This window comes from Mobula birostris, chromosome 6 (assembly GCF_030028105.1).
Source record: "Mobula birostris isolate sMobBir1 chromosome 6, sMobBir1.hap1, whole genome shotgun sequence".
NCBI classification, from domain to species: domain Eukaryota; kingdom Metazoa; phylum Chordata; class Chondrichthyes; order Myliobatiformes; family Myliobatidae; genus Mobula; species Mobula birostris.
Genome location: NC_092375.1, coordinates 82,290,368 through 82,316,482, shown reverse-complemented (window position 1 = coordinate 82,316,482; position 26,115 = coordinate 82,290,368). Strand labels below are relative to the sequence as shown.

The window sequence follows — 26,115 nt, the reverse complement described above, 5'->3', positions numbered from 1 at the left end:
AATATTCCCCTTTCAGCCTGATACAGCTGAAATGCACAACTGCTTCCAAGGTCAGTACAGTCAACAAAGAGGTCTTAATGCGTTTAAATGAACTACCGCTGCTTAAAACCAATGGAAACAACACCGATTATGATCGGAAGCACCCACACGGAATATCTTGGAGGAAGCATGGATGTAGAGTGGGGTTACAGTGTGTTTAAGGAAATGGGGTTTTAAACTCCTCGTACTGATTATCTTGCTGGCAAACGTGCAGTCTCTAGTGAATAAATGATCTCAGAGCTAGGGTGCTGAATCAGAGGGACATTGGGACCGTGTGTGCCCTTTGTTTCACAGAAACCTGGTTAATCCCTTCTGTACTAGATGCAGTGACTCAGATCGACGGGTTTACTATATACCATCAGGATAGATGTATAGAGTCTCTCAAAAGCAGAGGTGGGGGAGTATGCCAGATGATCAACTCTTCTTGGTGAACAAATATATCAGTGCTGTCCCAATTCTGCTCACCAGACCTGGAATATCCAGCAGGTTAAGTGCCACCCTCTTTACCCAACACGGGAGTTTACATTCCATCTTAGGCCAATATCAAGCAGGCTTTAGATGATCTGAGCAATGGGATTAACATGCACAAAACAGCACACCCTAAAGCCTTCACCATCGTTTTGGGAGATTTTAAACAGGTCAGTCTGAAAAAAATCATTAAGCAACTACCATCAACAGATCACCTGCAATACCAGAGGAAACAACACACTGGACCGTTGCTACACCACCATCAAGAATGTCTACTGTGCTATTCCACGCCCTTACTTCGGGAAGTCTGATCACCTGGCTGTACTTCTACTCCCTGAGTATAGGCAGAGACTGAAGTCTGCAGCACCAGCAGTGAGGTCCAAGGAGGTATGGACAAGGGAAACACAGGAGCACCTACAGGACTGCTTTGAATTGGTGGGCTGGACTGTAGTCAGCGATTCATCTTGAACTTGGATGAGTATGCTGTGGGACATTTGAGAGGCTTTGAACTATTTACTGTGCTCACGGATTGTTCCTCATCAAGTTATGGTATTGTTGCACTGTTGTAACTATATGTTATAATTATGTGGTTTTGTTAGTTTTTTCAGTCTTGGTCTGTCCTGTGTTTTGTGATATCACACCGGAGGCAATATTGTATCATTTCTTAATGCATTACTAACTGATGATAAAAGAGGACTGCGTGTCTGTAGTTGTTACTGACTTCGTTAAAACCTATGTGGATGAGTGTGTGCCCATAAAGACTTACTGTACATTCCCAAACCAAAAGCCATGGATGAACCAGGAGGTACGTTGTCTGCTGAAGGCTAGATCTATGACATTCAAGTCTGGCAACCCAGTCCTGCACCAGAAAACCAGGTATGATTTGTGGAGGGCAATTTCAAGGGTGAAGAGACAATTTCAAACGAGGCTGAAGGTAACCCTGGCAGGGTCTGCAAGACATTGCTTCCAACAAAGCAAAAACCAATAGCATGAGTGACAGTGATGTTTCACTACCAGATAAATTCAATGCCTTCTATGCCCGCTTTGAAAGGGAGAACACAACTACATCCCTGCTACACCTGATGACCCTGTGATCTCTGTCTCAGAGGCCGATGTTTGGCTGTCTTTAAGGAGAGTGAACCCTTGAAAGGCGGAAGATCCTGATGGCGTACCTGGTAAGGCTCTGAAAACCTGTGCCAACCAACTAGTAAGAGTACTCAAGGACATCTTCAACCTCTCACTGCTACAGCGGAAATTCCCACTTGCTTCAAAAAGGCAACAATTATACCAGTGCCTAAGAAGAACAATGTGGGCTGCCTTAATGACTATCACCCAGTAGCACTCACATCGACAGTGATGAAATGCTTTGAGAGGTTGGTCATGACTAGACTGAACTCCTGCCTCAGCAAGGACCTGGACCCAGCGCGATTTGCCTATCACCACGATAGGCCAACAGCAGACGCAATCTCAATGGCTCTTCACACGGCTTTAGACCACCTGGACAGCACAAACACCTATGTCAGGATGCTGTTTATCAACTATGCTCAGCATTTAATACCATCATTCCCGCAATCCTGACTGAGAAGTTGCAGAACCTGGGCCTCTGTACCTCCCTCTGCAACTGGATCCTCGATTTCCTAACAGGAAGACCACAATCTGTGCGGATTGGTGATAACATATTCTCCTCGCTGACGATCAACACTGGCGCACCTCTGTGCTTAGTTCACTGCTCTACTGCCTATATACCCATGACTGTGTGGCTAGACATAGCTCAAATACCATCTATAAATTTGCTGATGATACAACCATTGTTGGCAGAATCTCAGGTGGTGATGAGAGGGCGTACAAGAGTGAGATATACCAGCTAGTGGAACGGTGCCGCAGCAACAACCTGGCACTCAACATCAGTAAGACGAAAGAGCTGATTGTGGACGAAAGAGCACACACCAATCCTCATAGAGGGATCAGAAGCGGAGAGAGTGAGCAGCTTCAAGTTCCTGGGTATCAAAATCTCTGAGGATCTAACCTGGTCCCAACATATTGATGTAAATATTAAGAAGGCAAGACAGTGGCTATACTTCATTAGGAGTTTGAAGAGATTTGGCATGTCAACAAAAACACTCAAAAACTTCTATAGTTGTACCATGGAAAACATTCTGACAGGCTGCATCACTGTCTGGTATGGGGGGGGAGGAGGGGCTACAGCACAGGACCGAAAGAAGCTGCAGAGGGTTGTAAATCTCGTCAGCTCCATCTTGGGTACTAGCCTACAAAGTACCCAGGACGTCTTCAGGGAGCGGTGTCTCAGAAAGGCAGCCTCCATTATTAAGGACCTCTAGCACCCAGGGCATGCCCTTTTCTCACTGTTACCATCAGGTAGGAGGTACAGAAGCCTGAAGGCACACACTCAGCGATTCAGGAACAGCTTCTTCCCCTCTGCCATCCAATTCCTAAATGGACATTGGACACTTGGACACTACCTCACTTTTTTTAATATAGCATATTTCTGTTTTTTTGCAGGTTTTTAAAATCTATTCAATATATGTATACTGTATATGTACGTTTACTTGTTTATTTATCATTATTATTATTTTTATTTCATTTTTTCTCTCTTCTCGATTATGTATTGCATTGAACGGCTGCTGCTAAGTTAATAAATTTCACATCACGTGCCGGTGATGATAAACCAGATTCTGATTCAAAACAACTCCTAACTGAAACACAAGTCACATTTTAAAAAGCAGTTAAAATTGCGATATCAATGGAAACAGAAGTCAGAGAATTAATTGAGTTGCAGCCAGGAATGAAACTGAGTATGAACAAAATTGCAACATCTAAATACAAACTAGCCTGGCTGAACAAATTGTTTATTCATTTTTGTAGATATAGCACAGAATAGGCCCTTTCTTCCCTTCGAGCCATGCTGCCCAGCAATCTGACAATTTTAATCCCAGCTAATCACAGGGCAACTTACATCGACCAATTAGTACGTCTTTGGACTGTGGGAGGAAACTGGAGCACCTGGAGGAAACCCACTTGGTCACGGGGAGAATGTATAAACTTCTTCCAGGCTGCGGTGGGAATTGAACCTGTGTCACCTGTACTGTAAAGCGTTGTGCTAACCACTATGCTACCAATTGTGTTACCATTGTGTCAGAGGCTCATGTACACCACACCAATGCAGGTTTAAAGGCAAAACTTGCAGGAAGTGTAACAAAGTAGGACACATACAAAGAGCATTTCGGACAGACAGAAATAAATGGACTACACAGAGAAGAGAAAAAGATAAAATGTCAAGTTGCAGTTTCAAGACAAGTACTAATCTTCACACTGTTGATGAACAATATGATAATGATGAGAGTGACACAGGGATGAGTAGCCTTGAGATTTACAATGTGAAAACTAACTATACACAAGCAATATGGCTTGCACCAGAAGTGACTGGAAAAGTAATTAAAACGGAATTGGGCACTGGCTTCAGCCATTCCATAAATGAGTTTGAATGGCATTTCAAAGACACTGAACAAAGGCCTGCAGATATACATCTAAGAACTTTTATTGGAGAAAAGATAACCCCTGTGGGAATGATATTTGTAACAGTGAAATACAACAGCTAACAAGCCACCTTGGGTTTGTATATGGTAAAAACAGGAAGGCCAGCATTGTGGAGGTGTGACCAGCTGAGACAACCATAGCTTGAGTGGAGATCCATCGACCACTTGCATGCCACAACCCCTGCAACAGAGTCAATTGAAAGTGAATTAAGACTTGTACTCAATGGTACCACAGCAGTGTTCATGGGTGGCATTGGAAAACTCAAATAGAGCAAGGGTAAAATAGTGAAAATGCCACACCCAAGTTTTACAAAGCCGATCCAGTTCCTTATACCATCCGTGATAAAATAACCAGTGAGCTAAATCACATGGAGGCTGAAGGAGTTCTTTCCAAGGTTGAGTGGAGTCCATGGGCAACACTAGTGGCCATGTATGATGGGATTGTCAGGATCTGTGGTAATTTTAAGATCACCATCATCTCAATACTGAAGGCAGATCAATACCCTCTGTCCAGGAGAGAGGATATCTTTGCAAATCTTTCTGGAGGGAAACACTTCCGCACAGTGGACTTAGCTGAGGTCTACCTACAGATGGAGATGGAAGAAGATTCCAAGATGTGTTCCATCATAAACACATATAAAGGGCCTTATGACTACAATAGGTCTATTTTTGAAGTACCTGCACTCTGGCAGAAAGCCATGGACCAGGTGCAGCAAAGCTTCCCAGGTACTCAGTGTTACCCTGATGACATCATTGTTACCGGTGAGGAAGACAAAGAAATTGTTGAAAATCTCAAGACATTGTTGAAAAGATTAGAAGATTATAGGCTCAGAGCACAATGCAACAAATGTGATTTCTTTAAAACAAGCATCACTTGATCACAACGTGCACGAGTGTGCTCAGAAAATTCAAGCAGTGTTGACGTCAGACGCTATTCACATCATCCAGTGAAGCTTGCCTGTGATGCCTCGCCTTATGGTATAGGTGCAGTCATGTTACGCGTTATGAGTGATGGAAGTAAACACCCCATATCATTTCCTTACAGCTGCAAAGAAAAAATATGCACAGATTGACAGGCCTTGAATCTGGTTTGGGGTGTAAAATGTTTCAACCAGTACTTGTTTACACTCATTACTGTTCGTCAACCATTGATGCCCATTTTCAAATCACGGAAGTGTTCTCCAAATAGCAGCAGCACAGATGCAGAGATAGGCTTTGCTCCTTGAAGGACACAATTACCAGCTCAATTTCAAGGGGACAACTAGTCAGGGAAATGCTGACAGGTTGTCCCATTTACCCTTGGAAAAGGAAATACCTGAAAAATTTACGAAAGAGGACACTCCTCTCGATGTATTCTCCCTAATGCAAATTGAATGTCTCCCTATTACTGGAGAGATGATCCAGAGGGAAACCAGAAAAGACTCCATACAGTCTCAGGTCAACATGGCAACACAAAATGGCGGGAATGTGCAGCAGGAGTTCTAGTTTCCTCATTTCTACCAGTGCTGGGATGAAGGTGTCCTTGACGGGGGTTACTTTATGTGGAGGATGAGAGTTGTACCATCCAAACTGAGACCTACATGTCAGTCATCTAGGCATGGCCAAAATGAATGTAAGCTTTAGCTCAAAGCTTTGTCTGGTGGCCTGGGATAGATCAACAGATCAAGCAGCTTGCCATGCACTGCTCAGGATGCTAACCTGTCCAGAGCATGCCAAGAGCAGCACACTCCACAACGAACAACTCACCAGCCCTGCTGTTCCTGGGTCGTCCCTGGTGCTCATGCTGAGTTCTTCTCAAACCCAATCTAGGAACCAATATGCAGGGCAAGCAGTTGAGACAAATTGAGGGCTCCTGAAACAAGGAGGTTTGATGTTTCACTGCTGGACAAGTAGTCCTGGAGAGGGACTACAGAGTCTATCAAAAGTGGGTAGTTGGAAAGATTAAAGACAGATCTAGACTACTCTCCTACACGGTGAACATTACGTCTGATCTCAGCTAGAAACCACACATCAATCAGCTGAGGAAAGAAGAGTCAATTGTTAAAGAACAGTGTCCAGAGCTGTCAGAGTCAACCCCTACAATTGCCACAGAACATGAGATTGTTTCATGGCTACAAGTCTCCCACATACACACATACATACACACACACACACACACACACACACACACACACACACACACAGTACGTAAGACTAGAGACTAGAGAACAATTTGTTAAATAAATTGAGTTGGAGATTATAGCTAAGCAGAGAAGAGTGTTGTGTATTTAATATTTCAGCAATATTTGAGTAATATGTAAATATATTGTTTGATTAAGCATTGTTTACATAATTCAATATGTAAGAAGTATGTGAATGGCATACGTCAGTACACCACCACATCGTATGCGAGCGCCTCCATACAGAAACTCCAAAGTAGACAAGTATTCCCAGTATTCCCAGTATTCCCAGCTCCTGCATTTCTCTTTTGATTAGTTTTTAGAGTTCCAAGTATAACAGTTCTATGTTCCGTGAGGGATTAGTTTATTTGGCCATTTGATTAGAAATTTAATTCATTCATCACAACATTGTTCTGGGACTGTACTGTTCTATGTTTTTTTTTCAATCTTTTTATTGATTTTTTTAAAAAGTGTGCATACAAGCAAGAGGAGAATGTCTCAGGTATATATGTCAGTAACAGTACATACAGAAGGTAAAATAAACAATATCAGAATCACAGATAGTGTTGATCTACAGAGTATAAATTTGATTCTATGTTCTAACTGAACTATTCTCTTGGTACGATTCCATGAAAAAGTAGTGGTTTAATGCATGAGGTCTAATTGATTTTTGCATGAAGCACTAAGTCATAATGACTGATTAGTGAGTGCTATAACTCTAAGAAACAATTTTTATGTCTGGAGATCATAATTGCCTCACATTAATATTTCAAATGTTTTTAAATTATTTCTGAAGTGTTTCTAAGAAGTTTAGTTATGGTATTTAGTTGTTACTTTAACATAATGTATATTATTCAATATTTATTTCCTATTCTGTCTATATTTTGAAATATGAGCTTAAATTATACCTTCTCCTTCCGGGTTTGCTGGCTATATGAATTTTTCAATATGACTGGTTACCTAGGCAGCTGGATAACATCACAGTTGCCGAATGCTGGTTGAGTCATTTGGCTCAACTCATCTTTCTCGTTGAACAAAGGAGAGAATGCAATCAGAATCTTTGAAAGTGAAGTGTACAGCACAGAGATCACTCAAACTTCAGGAAAAACTTTTTTTTCCAAAATCATCCACTAATGCCATAGTTTTGTTACTAAATATGACATTAAATACATCATATGGAGATGTTGGAGACAGTTCCTTCTGGTGTTTACATGTCAGTTTTAAAAAGTGAATGCGACCTGTTGGAACTTGTCTGCAGAGCAGGAGATCATGGAATAAGTTGGAGACAGTTCCTTGTGGACTTAATGCGCCAGTTTTAAAAAGCAAGTAGGGCCTCTTGAGACTCTGTAGAGCAGAAGATTGCTTGGGTTATTAAGTAAAGGCCAATAAAAAAAAAGCAAGCTGTAAGGAAGGTGTTCTATGTTGACAAAAGTGTTTGAATACTTGACAGATATCGATGAAGTAGGGAGAAGCATTGGTATCCAGAGAGACAGGTGGAAAGTAACTGACAGAAAAAAAGTGATGGTGAGAGAAACAAAATTATGGAAGAATTAATAGATGATAAAGATTGAAAGAAAGAATGGTGGAATTGGATAAGTACATGCGAAGGGAAGTAGGTGAATATGCCACAGTGAAGTGTGTAGGTGTGGTGGGAACTGGCAGAAGCAGAGGAGAATGTGGGTCAGGAAGGTAGGATTGGTACTTGATGGTTGGCACAGGATTAGTGGTCCAAGGTGTGCTGCTTGTTCTGCTCCTGCCTCAGAGTCAGTCAGTCACTGAGTTCAAATTTCATTCCCAACAATGAATGCTTAAACTGAGCTGACATTATTGCACAATCCTGAAAATCTGGAGCAGAATTAGAGCTGCTGTCTTTAAAAGCTCCATTTTCCTCTATATACTCTAAAGGGTCAACCTACACTGCTTCAAAGAAATTCCTCCCCCCCCCACTATTCCACTACCTCCAACCCAGCTGCCCCGCCCCAACCCTACTCTGCCTAATATTTATCACTGGGTAAAAATAAACTGCTCTCAATGATTGTACGGGGCCTTGCTCTGCGCAGATTAATTGCTGGAATGAGATCTGCCCAGAAGATGCAGAGATTTCAGGTGAGGGTATTCTAAGAGGAGTGTCAAGTGATATTTGTACATTTAGAATTCTTAACACACATTCAAGGCAAGTTCAAAGTTCAACATAAATATACTATCAAGGTGCATATATGCTACCATATACTACCCAAGATTCATTTTCTTGCAGGCATACTCGATAAATCCATAATAGAATAACAACCATAATGGAAACAATGAAAGACCGCACCAACTTGTCCATTCAATTAGTGTGCAAAAAACATCAAACTGTTCAAATGCAAAAATAAATAAATAATAATCATAATAAATAAATATTGAGACCATGAGATGCAAAGTCCTTGAAAGTGAGAGAACAATCCCCAAATTTGAAAGCATTGCTGAAATGAGTTTATATTTTTCAGGCCAGTAGCCCCCTCCCTTCTGCGCCTGATCCATATTTAAAAGAAATTGTCATGAAGATAACTTGACTTCAGGATTGTGCTGAGCTCAGCCTGGAGAGAAATGACATGAATCCATTCTTCAAAGATGAGGCTAATCATGGAGGGCCAGTTACCAGATGCTAAACAACTAAAAATGCCACTCTCCTCTAATGAATGTGCAAGAAACAGGCTGCATTGTAATTAATATATTTGTGTCCTCGGGCACCTGCCAAACTGTAATGATTGAGTCTTTGACACTGTGGTGACTGATGCTTAATGGCAAACTCCTAGTGTTCCATGTCCCTGTCCTAAAGTCAGCTGCTTGTATGTCCATGACCATGTGAGACAATGCCTCATTTCCTCTCACCAAATGAGAACTTTGTACCTTATTTGAATATCCAGCCTATAATAAATCATATTTCTCAACATTTACAGCTCCATATGTGGGACAAGTTCATCTGTGGCCTCCTCCACAGTCAGATGAGGCCACACTTAAGTTGGAGGAACCAGACGTAGATTGGGACACCGCTTCACCAAGCACCTACGTTCTAAAGGGATTGGACAGGCTAGATGCAGGAAGATTGTTCCCGATGTTGGGGAAGTCCAGAACAAGGGGTCACAGTTTGAGGATAAAGGGGAAACCTTTTAGGACTGAGATTAGGAAAAACTTCTTCACACAGAGAGTGGTGAATCTGTGGAATTCTCTGCCACAGGAAACAGTTGAGGCCAGTTCATTGGCTATATTTAAGAGAGAGTTAGATATGGCCCTTGTGGCTACGGGGATCAGAGGGTATGGAGGGAAGGCTGGGGCGGGGTTCTGAGTTGGATGATCAGCCATGATCATAATAAATGGCGGTGCAGGCTCGAAGGGCTGAATGGCCTACTCCTGCACCTATTTTCTATGTTTCTATGTTTCTATGTTCCATCTGAGAGAAAAAGCAAGATCTCCCAGTAGCCACCCATTTTAATTCCACTTCTCGTTCCCATTCCGATATGTCCACCCACGGCCTCCTCCACTGTCGTGATGAGGCCACACTCAGGTTGGAGGAGCAACACCTTATATTCTGTCCGGGTAGCCTCCAACCTGATGGCATGAACATTGATTTCTCAAACTTCTGGTAATGCCCCCCAACCTCCTCCCTCACCATCTTCCATCCCATTTTCTTTCTCTCACCTTATCTCCTTTCCCACCCATCACCTCCCTCTGTTGCTCCTCCCCCCTTTTCTTTCTTCCACGGCCTTGTGTCTCTTTCACCAATCAACTTCCCAGTTCTTTACCTAATACCCTCCACATTTCACCTGTCACCTGCTGCTTCTCTCTCCCCTCCCCGCCCCCCACCTTTTAAATCCACTCCTCAGCATTTTTTTCTCCAGTCCTGCTGAAGGGTTTCGGCTCGAAATGTCAACTGTACTCTTCTCCTAGGTGCTGCCTGGCCTGCTGAGTTCCTCCAGCATTTTGTGTGTGTCGCTCGGACTTCCAGCATCTGCAGATACTCTCTTGTTTATCCATAGGTGGGTGTGTGTTGGAAAAGTCTGTGTGTCAACAGCTTTCTCAGATCCGGCCTCTCTAACTCCACCCTTTGATCTACAAAGAGCCTCTGGTTAGAGGGTGTTACGTATTTCAAGATAGCTCTGTGAGCCTTGGATTACAATCCCCACTCCCCTAGTCGTCCACTCCTCATCTATAGCAAGCATAGATCCCAGCAGATAAACAGTGAGTCACATACTCACCCATTCCCTGCGGGAGACAAATGATGGATAACTCTAAATAGCTTTCTGCACAGGGGCAGCTGAGCCAAGCTGAAATGCTTTTCAAAGCCAAGGATTCTGCACAGCTCATTCTTGGCCACAGCTGCTACCCGCTTTGTGCCCCAGCCGGGATGGTCATATAAATCCTTCCTCTCCCAGAGGGGACTTAATGCTTGGAGATGTCGACTAAAAACTTGCATTAAAACTTGACTGAAGGTACAGTGGGACTGTTGGATAGGAAACCCATGTACAGCTGCAAAAAAAATGAATTAGTGAGAGCTAAGGAAACCTTGTGCTGTGAGGAGTCAGGTATCTCCTCTCTCTGGATGTCAGGGGGTAAAAATGGTAGGTGCATTCCATACCAGCTATCTGTGGAGAGAGCAAGCTCCATTCAGCCCATCAAGCTTGTCTATCTGCATCTTTCAGAGCTATCCAATTAATCATAACTTTTCCTTTCCCAAAACTCAGCAAATGTTTTTTCTCCCCCCAAAGTACAGTATTACGCAATTCCCTTCATATTACAGAATTTCCTCCTTTGGATTTTAAAGGTCCATATGAAAATATTATTCAGAAACATAAGAATTTTGTGCAAATGGATTCTATGCTTAGCAACCTCACTATTAATAGCAAAAAGTAGAAGAGCAATTAACGATCAGACAAGGTGAAATATGGAGTTGCTTTTCATGACTATTGCTTTAATGAAGGTACCTTAACTACAAAACAGGGGAAGAGGTGGGTTAGATATATCCTCTTCAAATAGTCATACCTATAGTTGTGTACTTGATATTTCAAGAATGTTGCAGTAATCTTGTGTATATATATATATATATATATTGAATGATTAATAGTCCTGTTCATTTCAATAATTCATTACTGGTTATATGTATAAATATGTGAATTGCATACATCATCACGCTACCACGTGATACGTGTGTATGTGTGCACCTTACTTAAAGTAAACTTGAAGCTAGACTCACAATTCAGACTCCCACAGATTCCTTTGAATTAGTTTCATGTTTTGAGGTTACAAAACATAACATCTATCCTACTGGATTCAGAGAATCCACTCAGTAATCTGGAGTGGGATTTCAAATCAACACCCTTTAGGCTCAAAAGCAGGAATGAATCCACTGAAGCAGAGGCTTTCACCAGAAAGCCTGAATAAGGTCAAATTATTCAGGAAGCAAGTTGTGATAAGAATGTATTGTCTTAAAGGGTAGTGGAAACAGATTCATTTGAAAGTAAAATAGATATAGATGTAAAGTAGAATGGGATTGATTGGATCACTCATTCACAGGGATAGGCCAAGTTGTTCCTTTGTTTTATCTTTGTATCATTCTATGGATGAGATCACTAACACAGTACAAACTTACCCACATTCAGCAGAGAGATCACTTGGAAATACTTCTCAGACCCAAGCACCAAATCCAGTCAGCAGTTTTATTATGTAATCTCCCTTAAATCATCACTAATTCCTTGTGTGCTTAGAATCACACACCAGACAATTTAATAGGCAGGGCACTCTAGGGGACAGGAGAGCTTGCCAGGAATATTTACTGAGACAGAACAAATACTCAACAGAGTCAGTACAAAATATGAGAGACAGCTGAGGAGCAATTTGCACAGAGCAAAGCAGCAGCAATTGAGTTATCTGGGGTCTCCCCTTATGGCTGTGCTCTCAGGGGTTCTGATCCAGTCTGGGCTAGAACAGAATGGAAGATTTCGGCTCACCTTCTTATAAAGTCGAAAACTGTGTTATTGAAAAGTAGTTAAACTTAGAGTGGTCTGAGTCATTAAACATAAATGGAGAGTCAGCCTCACTTGTAAATACTGGATTGCACTGAAATGATCATTTCTAACAGAACTGCTTGTTCAAAGCCCCAAATGTTAGTTTTATAGGGCTTGAATATTTTAATTTAAATAGATAATAGATATTGCCAGAGACCTAATGGAAATCAGGTTTAAAATATTCTGTACACCAATAAACCATAAATTGGCAAGATAATTTATGATCTCAACTAAACATTCTGCTTTATAAATGTGGGTTACAGAATGGAGATGGTATCCGCAGACTGCAGACTGATCAGGTTTGCCTGTGGACAGATAATAAAATTTACTAGTCAGCTTGAAATAGTTTGGGAGTGGGTTGGGGGTGGGGAACAGAGCAGTATAATGCAAGCATTTTTGATCATGTGGGGAATAACTATTACCAAATTAGCTGCAAGTTATTGGAGAAAACAAAATGTGGTCTTTTGTCTAAATATCACTTTAAAAATCTCAAATACCTGATTCTGGTGAATGAAGAAAATCTCAAAAAATCCAAATTAAACAAAAAATAAGAAAAGAACAATTAATTGAAGCCTTATTTGCGTGCATTTAATGACTGGGTGCTCCATCTCCTTATTCCATTCCTGATCTTTTATTCAAAGAATGTAAAGCATGTTAATCCAGCCCACTGATTATGCTTCAGAGGAGCCTCCTCCTCCTTCTCTTCACCTAACTCTATCAGCAGGCCCTCTGTTCTCTCCTCATCATATAATTCGCAAGATTCCACTTAAAACCACCATGGTTTTTTTTTGCTTTAATTGCTTCACTTTGCACCTTCTTGCTGCCTTGGGAATAAAAGTATTCCTCCTGCATCCTTGACCAGTTTTATTAATGTTTACTACTAGTTCAGAATCAGACTTGGTATCACTAACATATGTCGTGAAATTTGTTGTTTTGCAGCAGCAGAAGTACAGTGCAATACATAAAAACTATAAATTACAATAAGAAATATATGTTTACAAACTAAATTAAATAAGTACTGCAAAAAGAGAACAAAAATAGTTTTGGACTAAAATAGTTTCGGATTCTCCTTCAAGTTGAAATGTCTTCCTCATATCGATCTCAATCAAATAATTTCATTATTTTTAAAATTACAATGAAGGCAACCCATACCCTTCAATATCCGATCATCCTTATTAGCCTAAAGCCTTTTGATCCTGCTCACTCCTGTAAATTATTTCTGGATCCTATCTTTTATACTCAGTTGCTTCAATTAATACAGCTGCCAGTTTTTCCTCAATATTTCACACGTTTTTTAAAACAAAGCTCCCTATATGTTTAATGTAAATTCTCCAACTTGTAATTCGATTCTGTGAGAAATAAAGGATCAATTTTCATCAAATAAAAATCAAAACCCTGCAGCTCCCAAAAGACCCAAATGAAAACAAAAAAATGTGAAGGGTCACGACCTCAAACATAAACTCCTGTTTCACTTTCCACAGATGCTGCCTTTCCTGCTGAGTATCTCAGTTCCAATTTCTTTTTCATAGATTTTCACCCTGACTGCATTCTCCTACGTCTTACTGTTTATTTAACTCCTTCCCTTTCCTGCAGTTGGCTAGCAACAATCTGATGAAGTAGGAGCAGGATGTGAAGCAGTAAATAAAGTGCTGGAGAATTCTGCTGGGTCAGGCAGTATTTGTGGGGGAATTGAAATGTACGTTCATGTTTCAAGTCAAGACCCTGCATCAGAACTGTGGGAACTCTGGCTTTGGGCCACATTTTCACCGTGCTTGACATTGCATTTGATTTTCTCTCAATCTGCTTATGGTACCTCACTGTAATGGTGCATCACAAGGCCAGGGCCTGGCTGTACACAAGATCCTGAGCAAACACTCTATGACTGCAGGTGTTAATGAAGGCTACATTGGCATCATCTCATGAACAAATGGTTCCTATGGCACTGTATGGCATGGTTGCATACCAAAACTACTCCTTCATGCTATCAATAAAATATTTATTTATTTATTGAGATACAGTCTGGAATAGGCCGTTCGGGCCCTTCGAGCTGCACTGCCCAATAATCCTCCGATTTAATCCTAGCCTAACCATGGAACAATTTACAATAACCAATTAACGTACCAGCTGGAACGTCTTTGGACTGTGGGAGAAAACCAGAGCACCCGGAGGAAACCCACTTGGTCATGGGGAGAACATATAAACTCCTTAAAGAGAGCAGCGGGAATTAAACTCAGGTCACCAGTACTGTAAAGCATTGTGCTAACCACTACATTAATGTGCCGACGCCAGTATAGAAGAAAGCCCTTAACTCTGAGTGGAGTCATCGGGACGCCGTCATGACGGCGTTGTTTTAGCAGGCTTTCTTATTTTTACGAACGCGGAGTTGCTAGCTCGACGTTCAACCCAGCATGGATGGAAAGTGTGCAAGGGAGCCGGCTGGATTCGAACTCGGGAGCCTTCGCTCCGAAGTCCTGTGCTGATGCCATTACACCACTAGCTGGCCCCCAATATAGTTATTATAATTAATATGGAACTATTGAGTCAGATGATGAAGAGTTCAAGTCTCACTTAGCTGTAAGACCATAAGACGTAAGAGCAGTTTTAGGCCATTCGGCCCATCGAGCCCAGATGATATGCACAACACTGTAATGCAGGGGGTGAGATGTTGGCTATTAAGCCAAGTGTACACCTGATCTCAACAGTGGAAAAAGATCCACCATATTTCTCTCTCTACTAACACTGTGGGAAGCATGTTATCTACTCATGACCCCATGTTGTGCAATCTTGCTGTGCACAGATTCCTATCTGCATTTTTACTGCACAACTTCAGAACTTACTCATTGTCTGCCAAGTACTTTTCAATGTGCCAAGAGAATGAAAGTTGCCAGGAACAAATAAGGCTTCTAAAGGTTTAATAAGGTTTCAAAAATGCCCTTTCTTCTGAAAAAAAAGGGCATCAATTATGTTTCAAATAGTTCAGGTGGTGTTTTCCACCTCAGTGCTATGACTTGAAGGACTCTTTCAAAGCAGCATCCTCAGCCAGGACTTTAGCTTCTCTAAAGAGGTAGTAGTGTGCCTGCTTAACTTGCTGACATGGATTATGAATGTCCAAATGTCTCACTGGCTCACTAGAGAGGGCAGCTGTAGTGAGTTATTTCCCTTGTCATGGAACCAGAGTCACACACAGGCCAGACTAGATCTTTTTTTTCCCTTAAGAACATTAGTGAACCAGCTGAATTTTTATAACAAATGATAAATTTACAATCAATTCTACTGATAGCAGCTATTCATTTCTAGATATTTTTCTTAAAAATAAATACATATGCTCAAACGACCACAATGGGATTTGAGCTCCTGATTAATAGTCCTGTAACATAACCACTACATGACCACACACTGAGACGGGTAGTTTGATCCTTTGTACATGTTGTTAGGCAGTGGTAGTTCAGTCTGATTTATTAGTGTTCATAACCAAGGTAAGGTACTAACGCCCTCAACAGCAAACCCTGCTGGATTACGCCTATGTGTGCAGATGTTAAGAAGAAAATATAAAACTCAGGATGATTACTTCTGCAGTTCAATAGCATAGTGGCATTCAATTTTCAGACTGGATGTTCTTTACCAACACCAGACGGCTGCTGATTTGTATTCTTTGTGCCGGGGAATAGACTCACCAAAGACTCACCAAAAGATCTATGAGTTTAACACGCAGGAAGCGTAATGGTAATAGACAGGCATTCTGAGGATCTCTTCTACTGCAATGATTCTAAAACTCTGAGATGTTATAGGTTGCAGTCCTCAGCTACTCCAGTAGCATCATTTTCCAGCAGTCCAATACTACCCTCTCTTCTCTTTTACTCTTTATATACAGTATCTGAAAAAACTTTTGGTATCCTCTTTGATATTGTTGGCTAGCTTACCATCATATTTCATCTTCCTCCTCCACCCCTTTACAGTTTTTTTAGTTGCCTCCTTTTGGTTTTTCAAGGTTTCCTATCCTCTGACTTCCCACTATTTTTATTTGCTCTATCACATATCATCTTGTGCCTTTTCAGCCACGGTTTTGTCATGCTGCCTTTAGAATACGTCCTCTTCTTTGGCATGTATCTAACCTGCCATTGCTGCTGTGCCCTCATCCCAGCTAGTGTCCCCTTCCAATGAACTTTGTCCAGCTCCTCCCACATGCCTTTCTAATTCCCTTTACTCCACTATAATACTGATACATCTGGCTTTAGCTTCTCCCTCTCAAATTGCAGCATGAATAACTGCCTCCTTAGCGTTCCTTTACCTTAAACTCCTGTATCAAACCTGATTCATTACACAACACTCAATCTAGAATAGCTGATCCCCTAGTGGGCTCAACCACAAGCTGCTCTAAAAAGCCATCTTGTAGGTACCATCTCGAAGGTATTCTACGAATTCTGTCTTAGGATCCACCACCAACCTTATTTTTCCAAACTGCGTGCATATTGAAATTCACCTTGATTATCACAACATTGTCTTTTTGACATGCATTTTGTATCTCCCACTGTAATTTGTATCCCATATCCTGGCTACTGTTCAGAGGCCTGTATATAACCCCTGTCAGGGTCTTTGTACCCTTGCAGTTTCTAACTCTACCCAAAAGGATTCCACATCTTCTGATCCTATGTCACCTCTTTCTAAATGTTTTATTTAATTTTTACTGACAGAGCTATGCTGCTTCCTCTGCCTATCTGCCTGTCCTGTCAATACAATGTATATCTTTGGATATTAAGCTCCCAACTATAATTTTCTTTCAGCCACGACTCAGTGATTCCCTCAGCATCATACCTGTCAATCTCTAAATGCACGACAAGATCATCAACTTTATTCTGTACCCTGTGTGCATTCAAATATTGTACCTTCAGTCCTGTATCCATCACCCTTTTTTATTTTATCCCCCTTTTCCACTGCAATCCATCCCATGGACTGCAAATTTTTCCCTATCACCTGGCTGTCCTTCCTGATATTCTCACAACACACTGCATCTGCTTGTGTGCCAACTGCCCCATCCTCAGCCCTATTACTGCCATTCCCACCCCCTGCCAAATTAGTTTAAACCCTTCCCAACAGCTGTAGCAAACCTGCCAGTAAGGATATTGTTCCCTGTCGGGTTCATCTGTATCTGTTTTGTGCAGGTCATACCTTCCCCAGAAGAGATCCCATTGATCCAGAAATATGAGACCATGCCTCCTGCACCAGTTCCTCAGCCGTGCATTCATCTACCTAATCATCCTATTCTTGCCCTCACTGGAGGTTGCTCCCCAGTAGGTCCTGCTGTTCAGCTTTCTACCTAGCTCCCTAAATTCTCTCTTCAGGACCTCCTTGCATTCCCTACCTATGCCAGTGATGCCAATATGTACACCTGGCTCCTCAGCATCCTCCTTTAGAATGTTGTTCACCCCACCTGAGATGATCCTGACCCTGGCACCTGGGAGGCAACATACAATCTGGGTGATTCTATTGTGCCCACAGAATCTAGTGTCTCCTCCTCTAACTATGGAAACCCCTATCACTACAGCAGTCCTCTTCTCCCTTCTTCCCTTCTGAACGACAACGCCAGAGACTGAAAACAGTATCCTTATTATTGAGAGAAATGGCCACAGGGGTACTCTGCACTGGACTTTGGGGTATCTTTTCCATCCATCCGAGATATTTATCAGGAGCGCTGCCTTAGCATCGTCGGTGATTCCCCCTATCTGTCTACAATCTCATTGAACTTCTATCATCAGCAGGAAATGCCGTAGCATTAAGACAAGAACTGTTAGGATGGGAAACAGCTTCTTTCTTGAGGCCATAAGACTACTGAGCTCCCCGCCAGCACGTTTGAATCTCATCACATGGTCTCATCATGTATGAAGCGCCAGTAGCGTTATACTATTGATCTTTTAATTTCTGCTGTAAATGCACATTAATATCTGTTAATTTATCTGTGGTAATGTTACTTTACATGTGAGTGTGTGTGACTAATACGAACTGTGTTGTGCAGCTCAGTTCGGAGGAGCGTTGTTTTGTTTGGTGGTATACATGTGTGCGGTTGATTGACAACAAATTGAACTTGAACTTGATTCTAGACCATATATGTGTTTACATTTGGTGAACGCAGCAGGCCAGGCAGCGTCTCTAGGAAGAGGTACAGTCCACGCTTCCGGCCGAGACCCTTCATCAGGACTAACTGAAGGAAGAGTTAGTAATCTCTTACTCACTCTTCCTTCAGTTAGTCCTGACGAAGGGTCTCGGCCTGAAACGTCGACTGTACCTCTTCCTAGAGATGCTGCCTGGCCTGCTGCGTTCACCAGCAACTTTGATGTGAGTTGCTTGAATGTCCAGCATCTGTAGAATTCCTCGTGTTTGCATCCTCTGTACCTACTTCCAAGCACCTTAAAACTATGCCCTCTCATGCTAGCCAATTCAGCCCTGGGGAAATGTCTCTGACTATCCAGATGGTCAATGCCTCTCATTATCTTGTACACCTCTGTCAGGTCACCTCCCATCCTCTGTCGCTCCAAGGAGAAAAGGCCAAGTTCACTCAACCTATTCTCATAAGGCATGCTCCCCAATCCAGGCAACATCCTTGTAAATCTCCTCTACACCCTTACTATAGTTTCCACATCCTTCCAATAGTGAGGCGACCAAAATTGAGCACAGTACTCCAAGTGGGGTCTGACCAGGGTCCTATATAGCTGAAACATTGTATAGCCCTTAGACTGAGTCCCATGATTGATGAAGACCAATTCACCATATACCTTCTTAACCACAGAGTCAACCTGTGTAGCAGCTTTGATTGTCCTGTGGACTTGGACCCCAAGGTCCCTCTGATCTTTCACACTGCCAAGAGACTTACCATTAATATTACATTCTGCTATCATATTCGACCTACCAAAATGAATTACCTCACACTTATCTGGGTTGAACTCCATCTGCCACTTCTCAGCCCAGTTTTGCATCTTATCAATGTCCATTGACAGCTCTCCACACTATCCACAACACACCCAACCTTTGTGTCATCAGCAAATTTACTAACCCATCCCTCCACTTCCTCATCCAGGTCACTTATAAAATTCACAAAGAGCAGGGGTCCCAGAACAGATCCCTGAGGCACACCACTGGTCACCAGCCTCCATGCAGAATATGGTTTGTGCAAGGTTGCTGTGAGGAATTTGGCTATACTACTTTCCCATATTACATCAAACATGGATCAGTACGGCATTGGACAGGCCATCTAACCACGATGCTGTGCATATCATGATGCCAATTTATACTAAGTCTCCTCCTCCTGTGTATTTGTCATGGTCCGGTCCGTGAAGTCCGTATTCCGGTTCACGGTCTGGTCCATCGACCCTTGCTCCAGGTTTTCCTGTCTACCCTGTTTCTGTTCTTGATGAGCTCTAATTGAGGCAGCTGATGCTCATTGGGGCTGGCTGCATACATACCTTCAGAGACCAGGGCATGCCTGCTGGATTGTTCTTGTCCTTACTCCTTGTATCCCTTCCTCTGCCTTCTGTTTCCTCGCCTGAAGTCCAGCCTTGTCTTGACGGTAACTCTCGCCTCGCCTGAAGTTCTCGTCTCACCTTGCTTTGACAGAAGCCTTGCCTTGTCTTGCTGGTAACTCTCACCTCATCTCGCCTGCAGTGTTGTCCTAGGGCTACTCTGTACCTAGCTCCCTTCCTGTCCCTTGCCTCTGCCCAGGTAAGCCAGGCCGTCTTGCCGTTACCTGCGGTTGGTTCTGTCCCTTCCTGTCCCTTGCCTCCGTCGGGTAAGCCAGGACGTGTTGCCATTCCCTACGGTTGGTTCTGTCCCTTTCTAACCCTTGCCTCTGTCGAGAAAGCCAGGCCGTCTTGCTGTTACCTGAGGTTGGTTCTGTCCCTTCCTCTCCCTTGCCTCCGTTGGGTAAGCCAGGCCGTATTGCCCTTACCTACAGTTGATTCAGTCCCTTCCTAACTCTTGCTTCCGTTGAGTAAGCCAGAGCGTCTTGCCATTACCTACGGTTGGTTCTGTCCCATCCTGTCTCTTGCCTCTGTCGGGTGGTGATCCGCGCCCTGCCCAGGAGGAGCCTCCTGCCTCCTGCCAAGCCTCGCCTCAAGTCTCCAGCCTCCTGCCTCCTGCTAAGCCTCGCCTCTAGTCTCTAGGCTCTAGCCTGAAGACTGCAGCCTCCTGCTTCCTGCCAAGCCTCGCCTCTAGTCTCTAGCCTCAAGCCTGAAGACTCCAGCCTCCAGCCTCCTGCCTCCTGCCAAGCCTCGCCTCTAGTCTCTAGCCTCAAGCCTGAAGACTCCATCCTCCTGCCTCCTGCCAAGTCTTGTCCTTGCCTAGTTCTGGGGTTCAAGCCAGAGGCAAGACCCAGGTTCTGGGTCCTTGTCCAGTCTCTGGCTCAGAGTCCAAGCCCGGGCTCCTAGCTCTCTTGTCCAGTCCTGTTCCAGGTTCCCGGTTTTCCTGTCCATGTCCTTGTCCTCACCCTGTATCCTAGTCCTGTCCCTAGTACTTCAGTGTCTGTGCCTTACACTTGGGTCCGTTCCTAGCCACTGCCTTATGACAGGATTATGCAGATCTCTCCATTCTCTTCATATTTATTTGTCTAAATAAAAACCCCTCAGTCTCCACCAGTCTCCAGTAATACTCCTGGTAATCTGATCCAGGCACCTAGCACTCTTTGCATTAAAAATCTCGTCCCTCACATTGCCCTTAAACTTCCCTGTCTAACATTAAAAGTTTATGTCCTGGTCTTTGACATTTCTTCTCTGGAGAAATAATTCTGATCATCTGCTCTATCTGGGGCCTCTCATTATTTTAGATACCTCAATAGTTCTCCCCTTAGCCTCTGGCACTCTTGGGAGAACAATCAATGTTTATCAGAATTAGGTTTAATATCACCCAGCACATGACATAAAATTTGCTGTTTCTTCAGCAGCAGTGCAATGCAATGTACAATAATAAAAAAACTGAATTACCTAAGTATTAATATATATCAATTAGTTCAATAAGTAGTGCAAAAATATAGAGAGGTAGTGTTCATGGCTTCAATCTTTCCTTACAGCTCGTACCCTGTAGTGCAGGCAGCATCCTGGTAAACTCTTTGACACCCTCTCCACAGTCTTCACATCTTTCCCCATATACTGAGGGACCAGAACTGCACACAACACTCCAAATATTGTCTGACCAAACTTTTACATGGCTGCAGCAAGACTTCTTTACTCTTAGATTTAACAGCCCTACCAATGAAAGCAAGCATGTCATATGCCTTCTGCACCTCCTTATCCGGTTGCATAGTCAGTTTCAGAGAACTGTGGACTAAGATCCCAAGATCCCTCTGTACCTCAATGTTATTAACTACAGCCAACCTCATAAAAAAGAGAACAAACATGTCAAAATTTACAAGTATTTCCAATTCAGAACTCCATAAAATTGTAACAAAGAGTAAACCATCTATTTGCTGTTCTGACCCCGTCCCTGCTGTACTTTTCAAAGACTCTTTTAATAGTGTTTTTAATTCTGTTTTAACACATCCCTGAAACTGGAGTTTTTCTCGATGCCTTCAAAACTGCAGCTGTCCAACTCCAATTTAAAAAGCCAAACCTTGATAGTGAGGTGTGAGCTAACTACAGGCCTATATCAAATCTTCCCTTCCTGGGAAAGATTCTTGAGAAAGTAATTTTCAACCATTCAACAACTTTGTGAATGAGGACAATATTGGAGAAAAGCTTCAGTTAGGTTCTAGAGCAAACCACAGCGAGGCCCTTACCAAAATCGTCAGCAATCTTGGGCTCAGCACTGATGCCAATATGGTCTCAGTTCTAATTTACTTCGATTTAAGTCTGCCTTTGACACAATTGATCACACTATGCTCCTAGATCATCCTGAGAATTGGGTTGGCCTCCCTGTAGTGCCATTAACTGGTTTCACTCATATATCTTGAAAAGACTTTTTTTTGTCTGTTTTAGAGGCATTTTGGTGTTGCTCAGGGGAATAGTCTTGGTCCCCTACACTTCTTATACATGCTGCCCTTAGGAGACATCATTAGAAACATAAACTTGATTTCCAGAGTACACCCTATCTTCTCTGACTTCTGGTACGGCTGCAATAACTTCATAAAACTAAATGAAGGTAAAACTGAAACACTTTTGGTTGACCCCAAAGCCAAAAGAGATAAACTTCTTCACTCTCCTTGTAAGTAACAAGCCTGGGTGTTATCATGGTTTCAGATCTGAATTTTAATTCCCACATAAGGAAAGTGACCAGAGCAGCAATTCTACACTTAAGAAATATTGCAAAGGTACGCCCATTTCTGTCGCGTAATGATGCTGAAAAACTAATTCACGCCTTTATATTGAATAACTAAATTAAGATAATGTACTTTTTACTGGCCTTCCAAAGCAATCTATTGACCAAGTTCATCTAATTTATAATGCTACTACTAGGCTTTTAACTAAAACCAGGATGAGTGAACATATCACTCCCATCCTAGCAACTCGGCATCAACTTCTTCTATCTTCTAAATTGATATTAAAGTTCTCTTATTTGCTTTTAAAGCTCTCAATTGCCTGGGACTGTAGTACTCCATAGCATTGCTTTCGTTTTATAGTTCTGCTCGAGCTCTCAGGTCTTTTTCCACCAGTTTCTTAAATTTAAACAATCTCCCACAATAGATAATAGGCAGATCTGTTTTTCTGAACTATGCTTCTAAAGCATGGAACTCAATACCTAAAATTGTAAGGGATACATACTCAATTGACACTGTTAAATGCCAGCTCAAAACCTACCTAATTAATTACCTCTTTTGTCTTTTATTTTAACGTTTGCACTTTGTCCCATTGCAAAGCATTTTGAACTACATCACTTGTATGGAAAGTGCTTTATTAATAAGTTGTTATTATTATTATCATCCAGGGCTCTACTATTAACTGTATAATTTTTCCTTTCATTTGATCTCACGCAGTGCAAGCCTCACACTTGCCCAGGTAAACCCCATCTGCCAATTCTCTGCCCATGTCTGTAAAAGTTCCATATACCGCTCTATTTTTGATAGTCCTTTACACAGTCCACAGTGTCACCAATCTTGGTGTCATCTACAAACTTGCTAATCCACCTGCCTACACTTCCAGCCAAATCATGAACAGAGGACCCAGTACTGATTCTTACAGAACACCACAAGTCATGGACCTCCAGGTGGAGTAGCAACCTTTTATTCCCACTCTCCATCCTCTATCGGTGAGCCAGTTCTGAATCCAAACTTGCAATTCACACTAGATCCCGTGCATCTTCTAAGTCAACCTAGCATGACGGACCTTATCAAATGCCTTACTGAAGTCCATGAAGATAACGTCCACTTCCTTACCCTCATCTAACACCTTGTCACCTCTTCAAGCACCTTTGCCGCTTCCTCAAAAAAACAAATTTGTCAGGCAGGATCTGACTTGCACAAAGCCATGTTGACTGTCTCTAAATAACCCGTATCTTTTCAAATGCAGGTAAATCGTATCCCTCAGTGTTGTCCAATAGCTTCCCTATCAGTGGCCTGAGGCTCAATAGCCTATAATTACCTGGATTAACCCTATTTCCTTTCACGAACAAAGGCACATTTACTACTCTCCAGTCCTCTGAGGCCTCAAGTGATGTTAGTGAGGACATGGAAATCTTTGTCAAAGCCAAAGCAATCTCCTCATTTGCTTCTTTCAATATTCTGGGATGCATGCCATCATGACCTGGGGATTTATCCACCTTATTGCTTTTCAGAAAACCTAGTACTACCTCTTCCTTAATCTCAAAATATCACAGCATGTTAGTGTGCCTCACTTAGTTTTCAAAATCCTCCAAATACCTCTCCTCTGTAAATACCCCAAGGCACTCATTTAATACCTCAGCCACTTGCTCCAACTCCAAGCACAAATTCTCTCTTTGTCCTTGAGTGGACCTACCCTCTCTTAGTTATCTTTTTCTTAATATAATTATAAGTGCCCTGGGATTATTACTACCCTGCTCACCGAGGGCAATTCATGGCTTCTTTTGGCCTCCCTAATCACCTGCTTTAGCACTTCTCTATTACGAGAGGCGCCCAACCATGCCAGCTTCCAGGATTTAGAGGCTCTAACTCCCAGGAGTACAGATAGCTGGCGTGGCCCCTTTAAGAGTTCAGGATGGGCCTGCTAATTGATAATTACGTGTTGGGCGCCAAGAATCGAGTAATTAAGGGACACCTGAGCTGAGGTTTGGTGTTCAATCGTAAACCTACTGGAGGTATCTAGCGTTAGTTTTGTGCTCAGATCCAGTTTGATACTGTGTCTCAATCCTTGCTTCAGATACGCCAGCATTGGGACCATACCATCCTCATCAAGGACTCTTGTCACAGTACGACTGAGCCAGTATGAAACCAGCGGGGTAGCGGAGCCTTTCATCGGCTGTGGCCAGCCACAGTGAGAAAATTCCAAAACAGAGCCTGGAGACACACAACCTCCAGGTCGCCATTGCCAACTATTGCCAAAGTCATTCTGGTGAGGCTGTCAGTTGCTCTGTGGAGCCAGTCCATCTTCCAACCCCAGACAGATTGAATAGTGACCTGGGTTCTGGCTGCGAATTCCTTGTCTAATGCTCATTAGTATTTGAACTCCAGCCGCCCTGGTTCCCTTTGGAGTGTGGAAAGGTGGCCTCCGTCATCTGTCTTCTGACTGGAAGAGCCCTGGCCCAGGAACATAGGTCAGAGATTTGCTCAGATTTGCTGGAATTCAGGGCCGACATGAGGAAGGTGATTCATCACCCCGCCAGAGCCAGCCAAGCCTCAGACTGTTTGATGAAGTTTCGACGGGGGGGCAGTCAGGGGATCGAATTCTGGATCGTGGCCTAGGAGAGTGGTTGGAACAGGGAGGCCTTAGCCATGCTATATCACCATGAACTGAAGGATGCCTTTGCCTTGAGAAAGCCAGCAGAAAACTTAGAGTTTCTGGTTGACCAGTCCGTCTGCCTCGATAATCATTATGTCCAATTATGACCCTATTTAGACCCAGTCAGTCAGAGACTGACCACCACCATCCAGTATCAAACAAGTCCAGCAATTCCTGGGGTATGCAATCTTCTACAAGAAGTTCATCAGGAACTTCAGCTCAGTGCAGCTCAGCTGACGACACTAACTAAGAAACCCATGAGTCCTTTTGTCTGGACTACTGAAGCGGAGGCTGTTTTTGCGGAGCTTAAACAGTGGCTCACAACAGCTCCCATCTTGGTTTCTCCCAACCCAGACCTTCCCTTCATCATACAGATGGACACCTCAGACTTTGGAGTGGGTGCCGAGTTGTCTGAACGACTGCCTTCGGATGGTAAACTGCACCCATGTGCATTCTTCTCCAGGCAGCTATCCCTGGAACAGAGCAATTGTGACATCGGGAATCAGGAGTTTCTTGCGGCTAAGTTAGCCTTGGAGAAATGGCGCACTGGCTAGAGAAGGGGTCCCTAACCTTTTTTGCACCGCGGACCGGTTTAATATTGACAATATTCTTGCGGATCGTCCGACCGGTGGGGGGGGGGGGATGTGTTCAAGTAGGGTTAAACTCACCTCAACATGTCTTTTACAGTTAGGGTTGCCAACTTTCTCACTCCCAAATAAGGGAGAAAAGTAACAGTCAAATCCTGACGAAGGGTCCCGGCCCAAAACGTCAACTGTACCTCTTGCTATAGATGCTGCCTGGCCTGCTGCGTTCACCAGCATTTTTTGTGTGTGTTGACGGGACACGTGATTACCCCGAGAAAGACTACCGTGACCATGAAGTCTTACGCGGGCACCTGTGTGCGCATGCATGACGTGTGCATATGTGATGTGCACATGCGCGTACGTGCCGATTTTTTTCCACA

General features: G+C 42.9%; 1 protein-coding gene across 1 annotated transcript in view; it reads right to left on the bottom strand.

The window, feature by feature from the left end:
* Positions 1–26,115, bottom strand: part of LOC140199144 (E3 ubiquitin-protein ligase Midline-1) — a 406,538-nt gene that overhangs the window by 264,144 nt on the left and 116,279 nt on the right. The window lies entirely within an intron of this gene.